This window comes from Oncorhynchus mykiss, chromosome 29 (genome assembly GCF_057628025.1).
Source record: "Oncorhynchus mykiss isolate SJ-2025 chromosome 29, ASM5762802v1, whole genome shotgun sequence".
Lineage (NCBI taxonomy): Eukaryota > Metazoa > Chordata > Actinopteri > Salmoniformes > Salmonidae > Oncorhynchus > Oncorhynchus mykiss.
The window spans coordinates 26241586-26258443 of record NC_143050.1 but is presented as its reverse complement, the minus strand read 5'-3'; the positions used below and the strand labels follow the sequence as shown (position 1 = coordinate 26258443).

The window sequence follows — 16858 nt, the reverse complement described above, 5'->3', positions numbered from 1 at the left end:
CAATCTTTACCAAGGAACACCTTCAGTGCTCGGTTGTCTCCGCCAAGTCTGTCCCCAAACAATTTGATTTGCTGGTTTTAAGCATTAAACTTTCAAATGACTCTTTGTTGACTGTTGCACCAGCCTGTACCCTACCTGCCCTCTCTCCTGGCCCCTTACACTAACTCTGAATTTGTCCTGTAGGTGACCTAAACTGGGACATGATTACACGACCTGACCAAGTCCTAAAGCAATGGGACTCCCTAAATCTTTCTCAGATTATTACCAACCTCACAAGGTATGACTCCAAAACCCAGAAAAGGCTACTCTCCTTGATGTTATCCTCACAAATAATCTGGTGTTTTCTGTAATGACCTTAGTGATCACTGTTTTACAGCCTGTGTTCGTAATGGCTGCTCAGTGAAACGACCTGTCCAGATATGTCATAGATGCTTGCTAAAAAACTTTCATGAACAAGCCTTCCTTCATGACCTGGCCTCTGTACATTTGGAAAGAATCAGCTTGATCCCATCTGTCGGAGATGCTTGGACCTTCTTTTTTAATATTTTCAGTGGTGTTGTTAACAAACACGCCCCCATAAAGAAAATTGAGAATTAAAAACAGGTTCAGCCCCTTGTTCCACCGTGATCTGGCAGAGTTACTCCAACTCAATGATTTCATTTGGCGAAAGGCTCGGCACACGCATACTCAGGCTGACTGGCTCTCGTTCAGGCAAATGAGAAATAAGTGCACTCAGGCTATCCGGAAGGCCAAAGTTAGTTATTTTCAGGAGCAGAATTATCTCTCTGTGGGTCTAACCCCAAGAAGTTCGGGAAAATTGTTAAAAACCTGTAGAATAATCCCTCCTCACAGATGCCCATGTCCCTTAATGGTGCTGATGTGATTGTTACTGACAAGGAGCACATCACTGAGCTCTTTAATCACCACTTCATTAAGTCAGGATTCCTATTTGACTCAGCCATGCCTCTATCATTTCCTCATCTCCCACCCATCCCTTCTAATGTGACTAGCCCCAATGCCCCTCCCTCTTTTTCCCCTGGCCCGCTACAAAGTTTATCCCTGCAGGCAGTCACTGAGTCTGAGGTGCTAAAGGAGCTCCTTAAACTTGACCCCCAAAAAAACATCTGGGTCAGATGGTTTAGATCCTTTCCTCTATAAGGTTGCAGCCCCTATCATCACCAAGCCTATCTCTGACCTTTTAACCTGTCTCTCCTCTCTGGGGAGGTTCCCATTGTTTGGAAGGCAGCCATGGTGCATCTATTATTTAAAGCTGACCCTAACTGTTATAGGCCAATTTCTATTTTGCCCAGTTTATAAAAAGTGTTGGAAAAACGTGTTCATAATCAACTGACTGGCTTTCTTGAAGTCTATAGAATTCCCTCTGGTATGCACTCTGGTTTCCGCTCAGGTTATGGATGTGTCACTGCAACCTTAAAGGTCCTCATGATGTCACCATTGCCCTTGATTCTAAGTAATGTTGTGCTGCTATTTTTATTGACTTGGCCAAAGCTTTTGATACGGTAGACCATTCCATTCTTATGGTCTGGCTAAGGAGTATTGTCTCTGAGGGGTCTTTGGCCTGGTTTGCTAACTACATCTCTCAAAGAGTGCAGTGTATAAAGTCCGAACATCTGCTGTCTTAGCCACTGCCTGTCACCAAGGGAGAACCCCAACGCTCGATCCTAGGCACCACGCTCCCAATTTACAACAACAACTTAGCTCAGGCAGTAGGAAACTCTCTCATCCATCTGTATGTAGATGATACGGTCTTATACTCAGCTGGCTCCTCCCCAGAGTTTGTGTTAAACGCTCTACAACAAAGCTTTCTTAGTGTCAAACAAGCTTTCTCTGCCCTTAACCTTGTTCTGAACACCTCCAAAACAAAGGTAATGTGGTTTGGTAAGAAGAATGCCCCTCTCCCCACAGTTGTGATTACTACCTCTGAGGGTTTAGAGCTTGAGGTAGTCACCTCATACAAGTACTTAGGAGTATGGCTAGACAGTACACTGTCCTTCTCTCAGCACATATCAAAGCTGCAGGCTCAGGTTAAATCTAAACTTGGTTTCCTCTATCGTAATCACTCCTCTTTCACCCAAGCTGCCAAATTAACCCTGATTCAGATGACCATCCTACCCATGCTAGATTACAGAGACTTAATTTATAGATTGGCAGGTAAGGGTGCTCTTGAGCAGCTAGATGTTCTTTACCATTTGGCCATCAGATTTGCCACCAATGCTCCTTATAGGACACATCACTGCCCTCTAAACTCCACTGTAAACTGGTCATCTCTGTATACCAGTCACAAGACCCACTGGTTGATGATTATTTATAAAACCCTCTTAGGCCTTACTCCCCCCCCCCCCTATCTGAGATACCTACTGCAGCCCTCATCCTCCACATACAACACCCGTTCTGCCAGTCACATTCTGTTAAAGGATCCCAAAGCAAATGCATCCCTGGGTTGCTACTCTTTTCAGTTCGCTGCAGCAAGTGACTGGAACGAGGTGCAAAAAATACTCAAATTACTTTTTTATCTCCATATCTTCATTCAAAGACTCAATCATGGACACTTACTGACAGTTGTGGCTGCTTCGTGTGATGCATTGCATTACCTTCTGTGCCCAAAAATGTTTGTACCATCGTTTGTGCTCCTACCATATTGTGCTGCTGACATATTGAGTTTCTACCATGTTGTTGTCATGTGGTGTTGCTACCACGCTGTGTTGTCATGTGTTGCTGCCATGCTATGTTGTTGTCTTAGGTCTGTCTTTATGTAGTGTTGTGGTGTCTCTCTTGTCGTCAGGTGTGTTTTGTCCTATATACAGTTGAAATCAGAAGTTTACATACACTTAGGTTGGAGTCATTAAAACTTGTTTTTCAACGGCTCCACAAATTTCTTGTTAACAAACAATAGTTTTCGCAAGTTGGTTAGGACATCTACTTTGTGCATGACACAAGTCATTTTTCCAACAATTGTTTACAGACAGATTATTTCACTAATAATTCACTGTATCACAATTCAAGTGGGTAAGAAGTTTACATACACTAAGTTGACTATGGATTTAAACAGCTTGCAAAATTCCATAAAATGATGTCATGGCTTTAGAAGCTGCTGATAGGTAAATTGATATAATTTGAGTCAATTGGAGTTGTCCCTGTGGATGTATTTCCAACACCGCAGGAAAACATTTTTAGACCTCTGCAAGTCTGGTTCATCCTTGTGAGCAATTTCCAAACGCCTGAAGGTACCACGTTCATCTGTACACACAATAGTACGCAAGTATAAACACCATGGGACCACACAGCCGTCATACCTCTTAGGAAGGAGAAGCATTCTGTCTCCTAGAGATGAAGGTACTTTGGTGCGAAAAGTGCAAATCAATCCCAGAACAACAGCAAAGGACCTTGTGAAGATGCTGGAGGAAACAGGTACAAACGTATCTATATCCACAGTAAAACTAGTCCTAAGTCAACATAACCTGAAAGGCCGCTCAGCAAGGAAGAAGCCACTGCTCCAAAACCGCCATAAAAAGACAGCGGTTTGCAACTGCACATGGGGACAAAGATCGTACTCTTTGGAGAAATGTCCTCTGGTCTGATGAAACAAAAATATAACTTTTTGGCCATAATGACCATCATTATGAATGGAGGAAAAAGGGGGAGGTGTCACGCCCTGACCTTAGAGAGCCGTTTTATTTCTTTATTTGGTTAGGTCAGGGTGTGATTTGGGTGGGCATTCTATGTTGTCTATTTCTTTGTTTTTGGCCGAGTATGGTTCCCAATCAGAGTCCGCTGTCTATCGTTGTCTCTGATTGGGGATCATACTTAGGCAGCCCTTTTTCCCACTTTCTGTTGTGGGATCTTGTCTTTGTTTGTTCCATGGGTTGCACTCCTAAGCTTTTTGTTCGTTGAGTTGTTTATTGTTTTCTTTGGTGGAACATTTTAATAAAGAAAATGTACGCCTACCACGCTGCACCTTGGTCTCATTCGAACGACGGACGTTACAGGAGGCTTGCAGGCTGAAGAACACCATCCCAACCGTGAAGCACGGGGGTGGCTGCATCTTGTTGTGGGGGTGCTTTGCTGCAGGAGAGACTGGTGCACTGAACAAAAAAGATGGCATCATGAGGAAGGACACTTATGTGGATATACTGAAGCAACATCTCAAGACATCAATCAGGAAGTTAAAGCTTGGTCGCAAATGGGTCTTTCAAATGGACAATGACCCCAAGTGCACTTCCAAAGTTGTGGCAAAATGGCTTAAGGACTACAAAGTCAAGGTATTGGAGTGGCCATCACAAAGCCCTGACCTCAATCCCGTAGAACATTTGTGGGCAGAACTGAAAAAGCGTGTGCGACCAAGGAGGCCTACAAACCTGACTCAGTTACACCAGCTCTGTCAGGAGGAATGGGCCAAAATTCACCCAACTTATTGTGGGAAGCTTGTGGAAGGCTACCCGAAAAGTTTGACCCAAGTTAAACAATTTAAAGGCAATGCTACCAAATATTGAGTGTATGTAAACTTCTGACCCACTGGGAATGTGATGAAAGAAATAAAAGCTGAAATATATCATTCTCTCTACTATTATTCTGACATTTCACATTCTTAAAATAAATTGGTGATCCTAACTGACCTAAAACAGGGATTTTTTACTAGCATTAAATGTCAGGAATTGTGAAAAACTAGTATAAATGTATTTGGCTAAGGTGTATGTAAACTTCCAACTTCAATCCTATTTTTTTTTTTATCCCAGCCTCATTGTAAATAAGAATTTGCTCTTAACCTCACTTGCCTAGTTAAATAAAGGATAAATAAATAGGCTTTTCAGACTGCAGGAAAAATAACAGATTCGAATCGGATATGCAAATAAATAGGATTTCTGCCTAAGAGCTTTGCACACCTGGAATGTACAATACTTGCCCATTATTAAAAAATGATTCAAGCTCTGTCAAGTTGGTTGTTGATCATTGCTAGATGATTTTCATATTCTTGCCATAGATGCCAATTTAAGTCAAAACTGTAACAGAGCCACTCAGGAACATTCAATGTCATCTTGGTAAGCAACTTCAGTGTATATTTGGCCTTATTTTTTTAGATAATTATCCTGCTGAAATGTCAATTTGTCTCCCAGTGTCTGATGGAAAGCAAATTTCCTCTAGAATTTACCCTGTGCTTGGCTCTATTCCATTTCTTTTATCCTAAAAAACTCCCAAGTCCTTGCAGATGACTAGCATACACAGAACATGATGCAGCCACCACCATGCTTGAAAATATGAAGAGTGCTACTCAGTGATGTGTTGTTTTGGATTTGCCCCAAATATAAAGTTAATAGCTTTGCCACATTTTTTGCAGTATTACTTCAGTGCCTTATTGCAAGCAGGATGCATGTTTTGGAATATTTATAATACGTACAGGCTTCCTTCTTTTCACTCTGTGAATTAGGTTAGTATTGTGTAATAACTACAATGTTGTTGATCCATCCGCAGTTTTCTCCTATCACAGCAAATAAACTCTGTAACTGTTTTAAAGTCACCAAGCCTCTCCGGCAACTGAGTTAGGAAGGACGCCTGTATCTTTGTAGTGACTGGGTGTTTTGATACACCATCTAAAGTGTAATTAATAACTTCACCATGCTCAAAGGGATATTCAATGTCTGGTTTTGTTCTACCAATAGGTGCCCTTCTTTGCGAGGCATTGGAAAACCTCCCTGGTTCAGTATCTGAGATGGCGATTGAGATGAAATCAAGGCAGCCCGAGTAGTTGTTCTGAAAAGCTCTATATATATAGAGAGACAGACACTGAGAGTGGAATGCCTCCAGAAGCCGATGTTGCCATCCCCCGAAACAGTGGTTGCATCGTTAGTGCTAAAATCCCAGACAGTCCTTCATGGGAACTGACTTCTCCAGCCCTCACTCACTCAGTGCTGTGTATACAGCTCTGGAACGTGCAGCAGCAAGACAGACCGTGCAGCAAGAAAGAGGCAGACAGAAAGAGAGGAGCAGAGAGGAAAAGAGAAAAGGAGAGGAGATGGAGAGAGAAACAGAGAGGCAGAGAGAAACAAAGAAAGGTGTGTGTATTCTAATAATTACTTTAATTGTGTTAATAATAACTATTTGTATACCACTTTTCAATACATGTTACAAAGTGCTTCACATCATAAAATCCTAAAATGAAACGTAGTGCGATGTACAGTAAGGGAGCACTGGGCTGGGATGCCTCCCTCCCTCCAGCGAGGGCCCCCCTGCTAGGCGATAGGATCAACAGGCCTCCAGCAGTCAGTCAGGTCTTTCCCCTTATTTACCCTCCAACACTACCCCCTCTAAATGAGCCTGCTGAATGAGCCCCTATTAGTGGGAAGCCCACTCAGCCTAGCCAACACTGCAATCCACAAATAATGACTTTCCTGAGAGAGACAAGCAAGGCAGGGGGAAAAAATGTGGAAGAAAGTGATTGCATTTCTTGAGATTATGAGATCCCCCGCCAACCATGTGGCTAAATGTTGGCTGAACAATAGAAAGAGACGAGACACAGAAAGACAGAAAGAGAGAGACTCCTCCACAGTCCGCAACTCAGTCAATGGGAACCAGATCATCAGCAAACACAACAGGAAGCCTTTGGGGAGCACATGCATGCAGACCCATAGACAAACATGGGAAATTATCTCTAATGCTGGGGAGGCTGGGGGGAGACCACAGCTCTGCCTCACATTCCTAGAAAACCCCCCAGTCAGGCCGGCTTTGCTTGACTGCATGGCTGCACATTTGAAAAATAGACAAACCGATTACGGCCCTGTGTTTATGTTTCAAAGAGTAATGCAATCCAGTCTCAACTGGGTAAACAGGGGGGGTGGTCAAATTTTGGTTTGGAGGAGGGTAGGAGAGGTAAGACCTAAAGGGTCTACTACAGAACAGGATCAATGAGTTAGCCAGCTTTGATAATAAATTACTTTTGGCTGATTTAAGAATGCAAAACGTATGTGTTTTTAGTTGTTGTGTCAATTAGACCATGCCCATTTCAAGCTTACAGTGCTTTCAGAAAGTATTCAGATCCCTTGACCTTTTCCGCATTTTGTTAGGTTAATTAAAATGTTGTTTTTCCTCATCAATCTACACACAATACCACATAATGACAAAGCAAAAACAGGTTTTTAGACATTTTTGCTAATTTATGTATATATTTAAAAATGAAACATTACATTTACATAAATATTCAGAGCCTTTACTCAGTACTTTGTTGAAGCACCTTTGGCAGCGATTACAGCATCGAGTCTTCTTGGGTATGATGCTACAAACTTGGCACATCTGTATTTGGGGAGTTTCTCCCATTCTTCTCTGCAGATCCTCTCAAGCTCTGTCAGGTTGGATGGGGAGCGTTGCTGCACAGCTATTTTCAGGTCTCTCCAGAGATGTCCGATCGGGTTAAATTCCGGGTTCTTGTCCCAAAGCCATTACCACATTGTCTTGGCTTTGTGCTTAGGGTCGTTGGCCTGTTGGAAGGTGAAACTTTGCCCCAGTCTGAGTTACTGAGAGCTCTGGAGCAGGTTTTCATTAAGGATCTCTCTGTACTTTGCTCTGTTCACCTTTGCCTCAATCCTGACTAGTCTCCCAGTTCCTGCCGCTAAAAAACATCATGATGCTGCTACCACCATGCTTCACCTTAGGGATGGTGCCAGGTTTCCTCCAAACGTGACGTTTGGCATTCAGGCCAAAGAGTTCCATCTTGGTTTCATCAGACCAGAGAATTGTGTTTCTCATGGTCTGAGAGTCTTTAGGTGCATTTTGGCAAATTTCAAGCGGGTTTTCGTGCCTTTTGCTGAAGAGTGGCTTCTGTCTGGCCACTCTACCAAAAAGGCCTGATTGTTGGAGTGCTGCAGAGATGGTTGTCCTTCTGGAAGGTTCGACCATCTCCACAGAAGAACTAAAGCTCTGTCAGAGTGACCATCGGGTACTTGGTCAACTCCCTGACCAAGGCCCTTCTCCCCTGACTGCTCACTTTGGCCGGGCGGCCAGCTCTAGGAAGAGTCCTGGTGGTTCTACACTTCTTACATTTAAGAATGATGGAGGCCACTGTGTTCTTGGGGACCTTCAAAGCTGCAGACATTTTTTAGTACCCTTCCCCAGATCTGTGCCTTGAAACAATCCTGTCTCGGAGCTCTATGCCCAATTAATTTGACCTCATGGCTTGGTTTTTGCATTCACTGTCAACTTTGGGACCTTATATAGACAGGTGTGTGCCTTTCCAAATCATGTCCAACCAATTGAATTTACCACAGGTGGACTCCAATCAAGTTGTAGAAACATTTCAAGGATGATCAATGGAAACAGGACGCACCAGAGCTCAATTTTGTGTCTTAGAGAAAAGGGTCTGAATACTTATGTAAATAAGGTATTTCATTTTTATATACATTTTAAAAAATGTATAAAAAATAGTTTTTGCTTAGTCATTATGGGGTATTGTGTGTAGATTGCTGATGATTTTTTTCTCTAATCCATTTTAGTACAACGTAATAAACGTAATAAAATAAAATGTAGAAAAAGTGTCTGTATACTTTCTGAAGGCACTGCTTCTTTACCCCCAAAATAAGTTATTTCTGAATATTTAGGCAAGTTAGCAGGCTAACTCATTGAGTCTGCTTTGCAGTATATCCTTCGGGGGCAGGATGAAAAAACAAAAACAGAACAGCCTGTTATGGATACATAGTAAGTGTTAATATGTCAAGCACGTTCAGTATAAAACAAAATACGTGACACACACAGACATGTACACAGACACACACACACAACAGGAAAATCCCTCCATGACATGGCCTGGCACAATTCTGCACGCAGCTGAAACGCAGGGAGAAACTACTGTCCAATCCTGTTAGTTGATCCATGGTAAGGCAGTGGAGGATAGGATGATACACTATCCCGTATTGATTAACAGTAGATTATGCTTTTCCCAGAAAACTGATGGATCCATATAAGTAGTGGCCAGTGCTACCGGGGTGGGGGTAGGGAAGAAGCGCTTCAAGAAAAAGGGGTTGGACAGGGAGGCCCCTTAAGGGGGTTGGATTGCAGGCAAACATCATGCCTGAGAAGATGTATTTTTTTTATGTAATAGCTGGAATGGTGGAGCACTTTACTCTATTGCCTTCATGATAAAGCATTAACTTATACAGTTGAAGTTGGAAGTTTACATACACCTTAGCCAACTACATTTAAACTCCGTTTTTCACAATTTCTGACATTTAATCCTAGTAAACAAAATCCCTGTTTTAGGTCAGTTAGGATCACCACTTTATTTTAAGATTGTGAAATGTCAGAATAATAGTAGAGAGAATAAATGATTTCAGCTTTTATTTCTTTCATCACATTTCCAGTGGGTCAGACATTTACATACACTCAATTAGTATTTGGTAGCATTGCCTTTAAATTGTTTAACTTGGGTCAAATGTTTCGGGTAGCCTTCCACAAGCTTACCACAATAAGTTGGGTGCATTTTGACCCATTCCTCCTGACAGAGCTGGTGTAACTGAGTCAGGTTTGTAGGCCTCCTTGGTCGCACACGCTTTTTCAGTTCTGCCCACATATTTTCTATAGGATTGAGGTCAGGGCTTTGTGATGGCCACTCCAATACCTTGACTTTGTTGTCCTTAAGCCATTTTGCCACAACTTTGGAAGTGTACTTGGGGTCATTGTCCATTTGGAAGACCCATTTGTGTCCAAGCTTTAACTTCCTAACTGATGTCTTGAGATGTTGCTTCAATATATCCACATAAGTGTCCTTCCTCATGAAGCCATCTTTTTTGTTTAGTGCACCAGTCTCTCCTGCAGCAAAGCAGCCCCACAACATGATGCTGCCACCCCCATGCTTCACGGTTTGGATGGTGTTCTTAGGCCTGCAAGCCTCTCCCTTTTTCCTCCCAAAATAACGACCAGAGGACATTTCTCCAAAAAGTATGATCTTTGTCCCCATGTGTAGCTGCAAACCATAGTCTGGCTTTTTATGGCGGTTTTGGAGCAGTGGATTCTTCCTTGCTGAGAGACCTTTCAGGTTATGTCGATATAGGAATTGTTTTACTGTGGATATAGATACTTTTGTACCTGTTTCCTCCAGCATCAACACAAGGTCCTTTGCTGTTGTTCTGTGATTGATTTGCACTTTTCACACCAAAGTACCTTCATCTCTAGGATACAGAATGCTTCTCCTTCCTGAGCAGTATGACGGCTGCGTGGTCCCATGGTGTTTATACTTGCGTACTATTGTTTGTACAGATGAACGTGTTACCTTCAGGCATTTGTAAATTGCTCCCAAAGATGAACCAGACTTGTGGAGGTCTACAATTTTTTTCTGAGGTTTTGGCTTATTTCTTTTGATTTTCCCATGATGTCAAGCAAAGAGGCACTGAGTTTGAAGGTTGGCCTTGAAATACATCCACAGGTTCACCTCCAATTGACAAAAATTATGTCAATTAGCCTATCAGAAGCTTCTAACTAAAGCCATGACATCATTTTCTGGAATTTTCCAAGCTGTTTAAAGGCACAGTCAACTTAGTGAATGTAAACTTCTGACCCACTGGAATTGTTGTAAGAATTACTTGTGTCATGCAAAAAGTAGATGTCCTAACCGACTTGCCAAAACTACAGTTTGTTAAAAAGACATTTGTGGAGTGGTTGAAAAACAACTTTTAATGATTCCAACCTAAGTGTATGTAAACTTCCGACTTCAACTGTAGATTTAGAAGATAATTTTTTTCCCTCTTAAAGGGCAATTCCGCCACTTTTCAACCTCATATTCATAATCTCCAGCACTAAACCTGTGTCTACATATGTGAAAACAGAGTGGTTCTATGATCTGTGTTTAAAAAAAGAAAGAAACAACAGTGATTTTTTAAAACATGCAACGAGTTTCTAGCTCAAGGGACGGTATTCTTGTCACCGCGAATCTCATAGTGTTTGAAAATCATAGTTTTTAAAATGTTTTAACTTTTGATGGTATCATCGGGTATAACTTTTTTTACTTCATATACAGTGCCTTGCGAAAGTATTCGGCCCCCTTGAACTTTGCGACCTTTTGCCACATTTCAGTCTTCAAACATAAAGATATAAAACTGTATTTTTTTGTGAAGAATCAACAACAAGTGGGACACAATCATGAAGTGGAACGACATTTATTGGATATTTCACTTTTTTAACAAATCAAAAACTGAAATATTGGGCGTGCAAAATTATTCAGCCCCTTTACTTTCAGTGCAGCAAACTCTCTCCAGAACTTCAGTGAGGATATCTGAATGATCCAATGTTGACCTAAATGACTAATGATGATAAATACAATCCACCTGTGTGTAATCAAGTCTCCGTATAAATGCACCTGCACTGTGATAGTCTCAGAGGTCCGTTAAAAGCGCAGAGAGCATCATGAAAAACAAGGAACACACCAGGCAGGTCCGAGATACTGTTGTGAAGAAGTTTAAAGCCGGATTTGGATACAAAAAGATTTCCCAAGCTTTAAACATCCCAAGGAGCACTGTGCAAGCGATAATATTGAAATGGAAGGAGTATCAGACCACTGCAAATCTACCAAGACCTGGCCGTCCCTCTAAACTTTCAGCTCATACAAGGAGAAGACTGATCAGAGATGCAGCCAAGAGGCCCATGATCACTCTGGATGAACTGCAGAGATCTACAGCTGAGGTGGGAGACTCTGTCCATAGGACAACAATCAGTCGTATATTGCACAAATCTGGCCTTTATGGAGAGTGGCAAGAAGAAAGCCATTTCTTAAAGATATCCATAAAAAGTGTTGTTTAAAGTTTGCCACAAGCCACCTGGGAGACACACCAAACATGTGGAAGAAGGTGCTCTGGTCAGATGAAACCAAAATTGAACTTTTTGGCAACAATGCAAAACGTTATGTTTGGCGTAAAAGCAACACAGCTGAACACACCATCCCCACTGTCAAACATGGTGGTGGCAGCATCATGGTTTGGGCCTGCTTTTCTTCAGCAGGGACAGGGAAGATGGTTAAAATTGATGGGAAGATGGATGGAGCCAAATACAGGACCATTCTGGAAGAAAACCTGATGGAGTCTGCAAAAGACCTGAGACTGGGACGGAGATTTGTCTTCCAACAAGACAATGATCCAAAACATAAAGCAAAATCTACAATGGAATGGTTCAAAAATAAACATATCCAGGTGTTAGAATGGCCAAGTCAAAGTCCAGACCTGAATCCAATCGAGAATCTGTGGAAAGAACTGAAAACTGCTGTTCACAAATGCTCTCCATCCAACCTCACTGAGCTCGAGCTGTTTTGCAAGGAGGAATGGGAAAGAATTTCAGTCTCTCGATGTGCAAAACTGATAGAGACATACCCCAAGCGACTTACAGCTGTAATCGCAGCAAAAGGTGGCGCTACAAAGTATTAACTTTAGGGAGATGAATAATTTTGCACGCCCAATTTTTCAGTTTTTGATTTGTTAAAAAAGTTTGAAATATCCAATAAATGTCGTTCCACTTCATAATTGTGTCCCACTTGTTGTTGATTCTTCACAAAAAAATACAGTTTTATATCTTTATGTTTGAAGCCTGAAATGTTGCAAAAGGTCGCAAAGTTCAAGGGGGCCGAATACTTTCGCAAGGCACTGTATATATATATTTTTGAAATTCAATTCTGCACACTCCTTTCCACTCCTCTCCACCAGTGTGACATAGCAGTGTCCGCTCTGTCCTGCCCACGCCACCAAACCCTCTGATATCACACTAGCCAGTAGACAATGTAGCACCTGGTTTGGCTCACTATGCAGAAAGCCATCACTTACAAGAAGAGCAGGGGATCACAGTGACCTCCTAGCAAATTAATCTGTTTGGCTAATCTACACCGGCCACATTACTGTCCATCTCCTCTGGCTAATTTGTGAAAACACTGGCCAGTTGGCCTGCACTATTGATTTATTGGAGGATCCGGGGTGGTGAGAGTCAGCGAGGAGCAGAATAGCAGGATAGCGGTGACAGCAGTGCAATGTGGTGTGGGTGGCAAGGACCCCTCTCCATCCTGTTAACAAAGGATAGAACATCTAGATCTCCAGTTTCTAGGAGTTCCATCAAACGGAGGACTTCCAGGAACTAAGGGACATTGGGGCCAATTGTATGGTGGTTCACAGAAGGGTTGATGGAGGCTGGGGTGGCGGCTGGGTCACTAAGGAACCCTAACCCACATTGAGTTTCAAGAGAGTCAACCTGGTCTCAGGATGCTCTAAGCTAATTTGATCCAGGCTTAATGGCAACTTGAATGGCTCTGTGTTGTGTGTTTCCAGCCTCTTCGTGTTCAAATAAATCAATTTGGTAAAAAGCGGTGGCTTCACACTTTTTTCCCCCCGGTGAAAAATTTGAGCAAGGGGTGGCCAGGTCTGTTGTCATAACCTTTCTTAGAGAGGCTTAGAGCTTACTGGATAAACCTGCAGCCTTGATGCACTTGGGGGTAAACCGTTTCCAGGGGGGCATTTTTGAAGAGGAGATCCAAACAGTTTCCATTAGATTACACCGTCACCACCCACATCCCATCACCACCCCAACTCCAGAAAGCACACAAAAAGTTGAGAGGCCGCCATTTAGGAAAACAGAAAAGACGTGTGTGTGTGTGTGGGGGGGGAGGTTGGATGGTGAGAGTGTGGTGGGTGCGGAGATTGGGGGGGGGGGGGGGGGTTGATTACTCAGCAAGATACACAGTGTTCTGAGTCATTAGCCTCACAGCCAATTTGTTCAATAGCTCTGCCATAATTCAATCAGGGCCATGCAGGACTCAGGCCTGCTGGCAACCTCCACTGGCATGAGTTTATTTATTTATCCATTGAGGTATTGGGCTCCATCACTGAAACAGGGCCAGGGGAGGGTCCTTCTAGGGGGAGAGTAGCTAACTGCGTATAGTTACTCTCCAAATACAGTAAGTAGGTATAGTCTCAGTGTGGGGTAGGATCTGAAACATACATTCATAACAGGCCTGACTCAACACTTCCCCAAAGAGGTGGTGAGAGGTCTCTCTGTCATTATCTGACTGGGAGATAAACATCATACATAACATGTCATGTAAACCAGCTTCAAAGATCATCTTGTTTTTCTCACGTTTTCTTCGTCAAATCCTTAAACTAGCCCTGTCGTAATCGTAGCATTGAAGACAGAGTCGGAGAGTGACTTTTACTTTCTCTCAAAATGTTTTCCTGGTACCATGTTGTTGAAGTGAGGAGGGGGGGCAGTGAATTTTGTTGTTTTGCCCCATTGTTCCGGTATGGCAGTTTTTCGAGGAAGCAGACAGACGGATAATTCCAGATAGTAACACAATACCTGTCTACTTTTGTAATGGGCAGATCGAAATGGGAGGAACATGACAAGCCTTGTCATAGGCAGACAGCAGGGGAAGCAGCAGCGGAGGCAAGACGGCAGCTTGGCATTGAGAGCCGCAGGTAGTTTTGCATGGCTGGAGATACAAACACACAGGCACACAAGGGCAACATCCTTTCCTTTTTGCTTCACAATAAACAACCATGATTTCCCCATGTTTATTTATTGTAGCATCTCAGTGAAAGCTTTTTGCGTGGCCGTCTTTTTCCAGGTGGGGGAGAGGGGTAGTCACAAGGCACAGTTTCAATCGGTTTACTGCCTTTATCATGTAGTAGAGATGTATGGCCAGGCCGTTGTGTCTGCTATGCTAATAGAGGCAGGAGTCTTTCAGAGAGCTGACCAAGAGCAGCACTAGCTTGTCCCTATAGGGTCGATGCATCAATACCAAGCTAATAATCCCGCTACCTCGGAGGGCCGACCCTCGCCAGTGACCCACCGCAGTCTGCCCCCCCCCCCTTCCCCAGAAGACTAGAAGGAGGAGAAAAATAGGACATTTTGCTCTTCCTCACGTTTATGTATCGACTGAGCCCACTAGGGGCCGTCTGCTATTGATTGTGCCTCTTTTCTTCGTGGCTGATACAGGCGCTTGGTATGGGTGGCACGTATGGGCTGGGGTCTTTGTTGTTGTGCATGTGTGTGTGTTGCCAGTGCTGTTACTGCTGTGCTGCATGCTGTAATTTTAGTCAGGCAGGGTAATTAGATGCTTGACTGTTCTGGTCCCAGTGGAGGTGGTGGGGAACGGGTAGTGGTGTGTGTGCGCGCGTTAGTGTGTGTGTGTGTGTGTGTGTGTGTGTGCATGCATTTGTGTGTGTCTACGTAAGTGAGGGGACAAGGGACATCCGTTATCAGCCAGAGCCAATGCAATCCAGTTAACAGGTGAGTCATAAACATAATCATACACACATACAGTACCAGTCAAACTTTTGGACACACCTAGTCATTCATGGGTTTTTCTTTATTTTTTTTTACTATTTTCTACATTGTTGAATAATAGTAAAGACATCAAAACTATGAAATAAAACAACTGGACAATGACCCAAAACACCTGCAGGCTAAGGACTATTTGACCAAGAAGGAGAGTAATGGAGTGCTGCATCAGATGACATGGCCTCCACAATCACCCGAACTCAACCCGAATGAGATGGTTTGGGATGAGTTGGGCTGCAGAGTGAAGGAAAATCAGCCAAAAAGTGCTCAGCATATGTGGGAACTCCTTCAAGACTGTTGGAAAAGCATTCCAGCTGAAACTGGTTGAGAGAATGCTAAGAGTTTGCAAAGCTGTCATCAAGGGAAAGGGTGGCTACTCTGAAGAATCTAAAATATATTTTGATTTGTTTAACACCTTTTTTGGTTACTACATGATTCCATATGTGTTATTTAATAGTTTCAATGTCTTCACTATTATTCTACAATGTAAAAATAAAGAAAAAACCTTGAATGAGTAGGTGTAATATAACTTTTGACTTGTACTGGACACACACACACACACACACACACACACACACACACACACACACACACACACAAGTGCAGTGGACCTCCTAATTGCATCTCCCTTTCCTCAGATTGAGCCCAGCTGAGGGAAGATGGTGTAAACTAAATGTGAAGCGGAGCCAGACCCACAGCTAAATCACCTTAGGGATGAGATTCCAAACATGACTAGCTTCCAGTATCTAATAATCAAAGGTTCCTCTCAAGGGGGAAACATCACCCAAAACAGCAACAGAGTCATGACAAGACAATACAGTTGAATCTACAGAAATTATACACAATCAAATGCATGCCCGCACGCACAAACACAACTCTCTGCATTTATCCCCACAAGATGAGAACCATGATGTCACCCTTTTCTATTCTCCACACCACAGTGTATTTTAAATAGTGAAAGTTAACCCACTTACTCCACCTAGGGGGGAGTTTGGTAACTACATCTACCAGGGTTGGGCTCAAATTGAATTGAAGGCAGTCAATTCAGGAAATTATTTGAATTTAAAATTCAGAAAGGTTAAAACTCTTAAAATAAATAGCTTCTGCTTTTCAGTTTATTGAGAAGTGATTGAAAATAAATTCCCCTTTTTGATTATTGAATAGTAATTTTTGTTTACTTCCTGATTCGACTGCCTTTAATTCAAAGCCCAACCCTGATATTACAGCCAAGCACGATTGTGTCAACTTCGCTGTGGTAAAACAAAAATATCCTTATACTGTATATTTTATATTCTCAAAGCAGCCAAATTACAAATGGATGTGTGAATAAATGACAAACTATACAAATATGTTTCCTGTTCTTGAATTTCCTGTACGGTTATAGCAATGGAACTTTCGGTTGAACCCTTTGACCAGATGGCACATCTATTTTTATCATCTTATTTCCTACTGAAATATAATTTTATTCTATAAAATTGCTGTAATTCATATTTACACTCAGTAAACTGTACTGTTGGCTTGACACTTCCACATATCTCTCCATTCCCTCTCT

The 16858-nt window shown here is 42.5% G+C and overlaps 1 protein-coding gene and 1 long non-coding RNA gene across 2 annotated transcripts in view; one reads left to right on the top strand and one right to left on the bottom strand.

The window, feature by feature from the left end:
• Positions 1-16858, bottom strand: part of LOC110509815 (astrotactin-2) — a 471341-nt gene that overhangs the window by 88553 nt on the left and 365930 nt on the right. The window lies entirely within an intron of this gene.
• On the top strand, positions 5921-16070 carry LOC118945260 (uncharacterized). Its single transcript, XR_005040326.2, has 3 exons — positions 5921-6068; positions 14346-14441; positions 15945-16070. It is a non-coding gene; the product is annotated as an uncharacterized LOC118945260 (long non-coding RNA).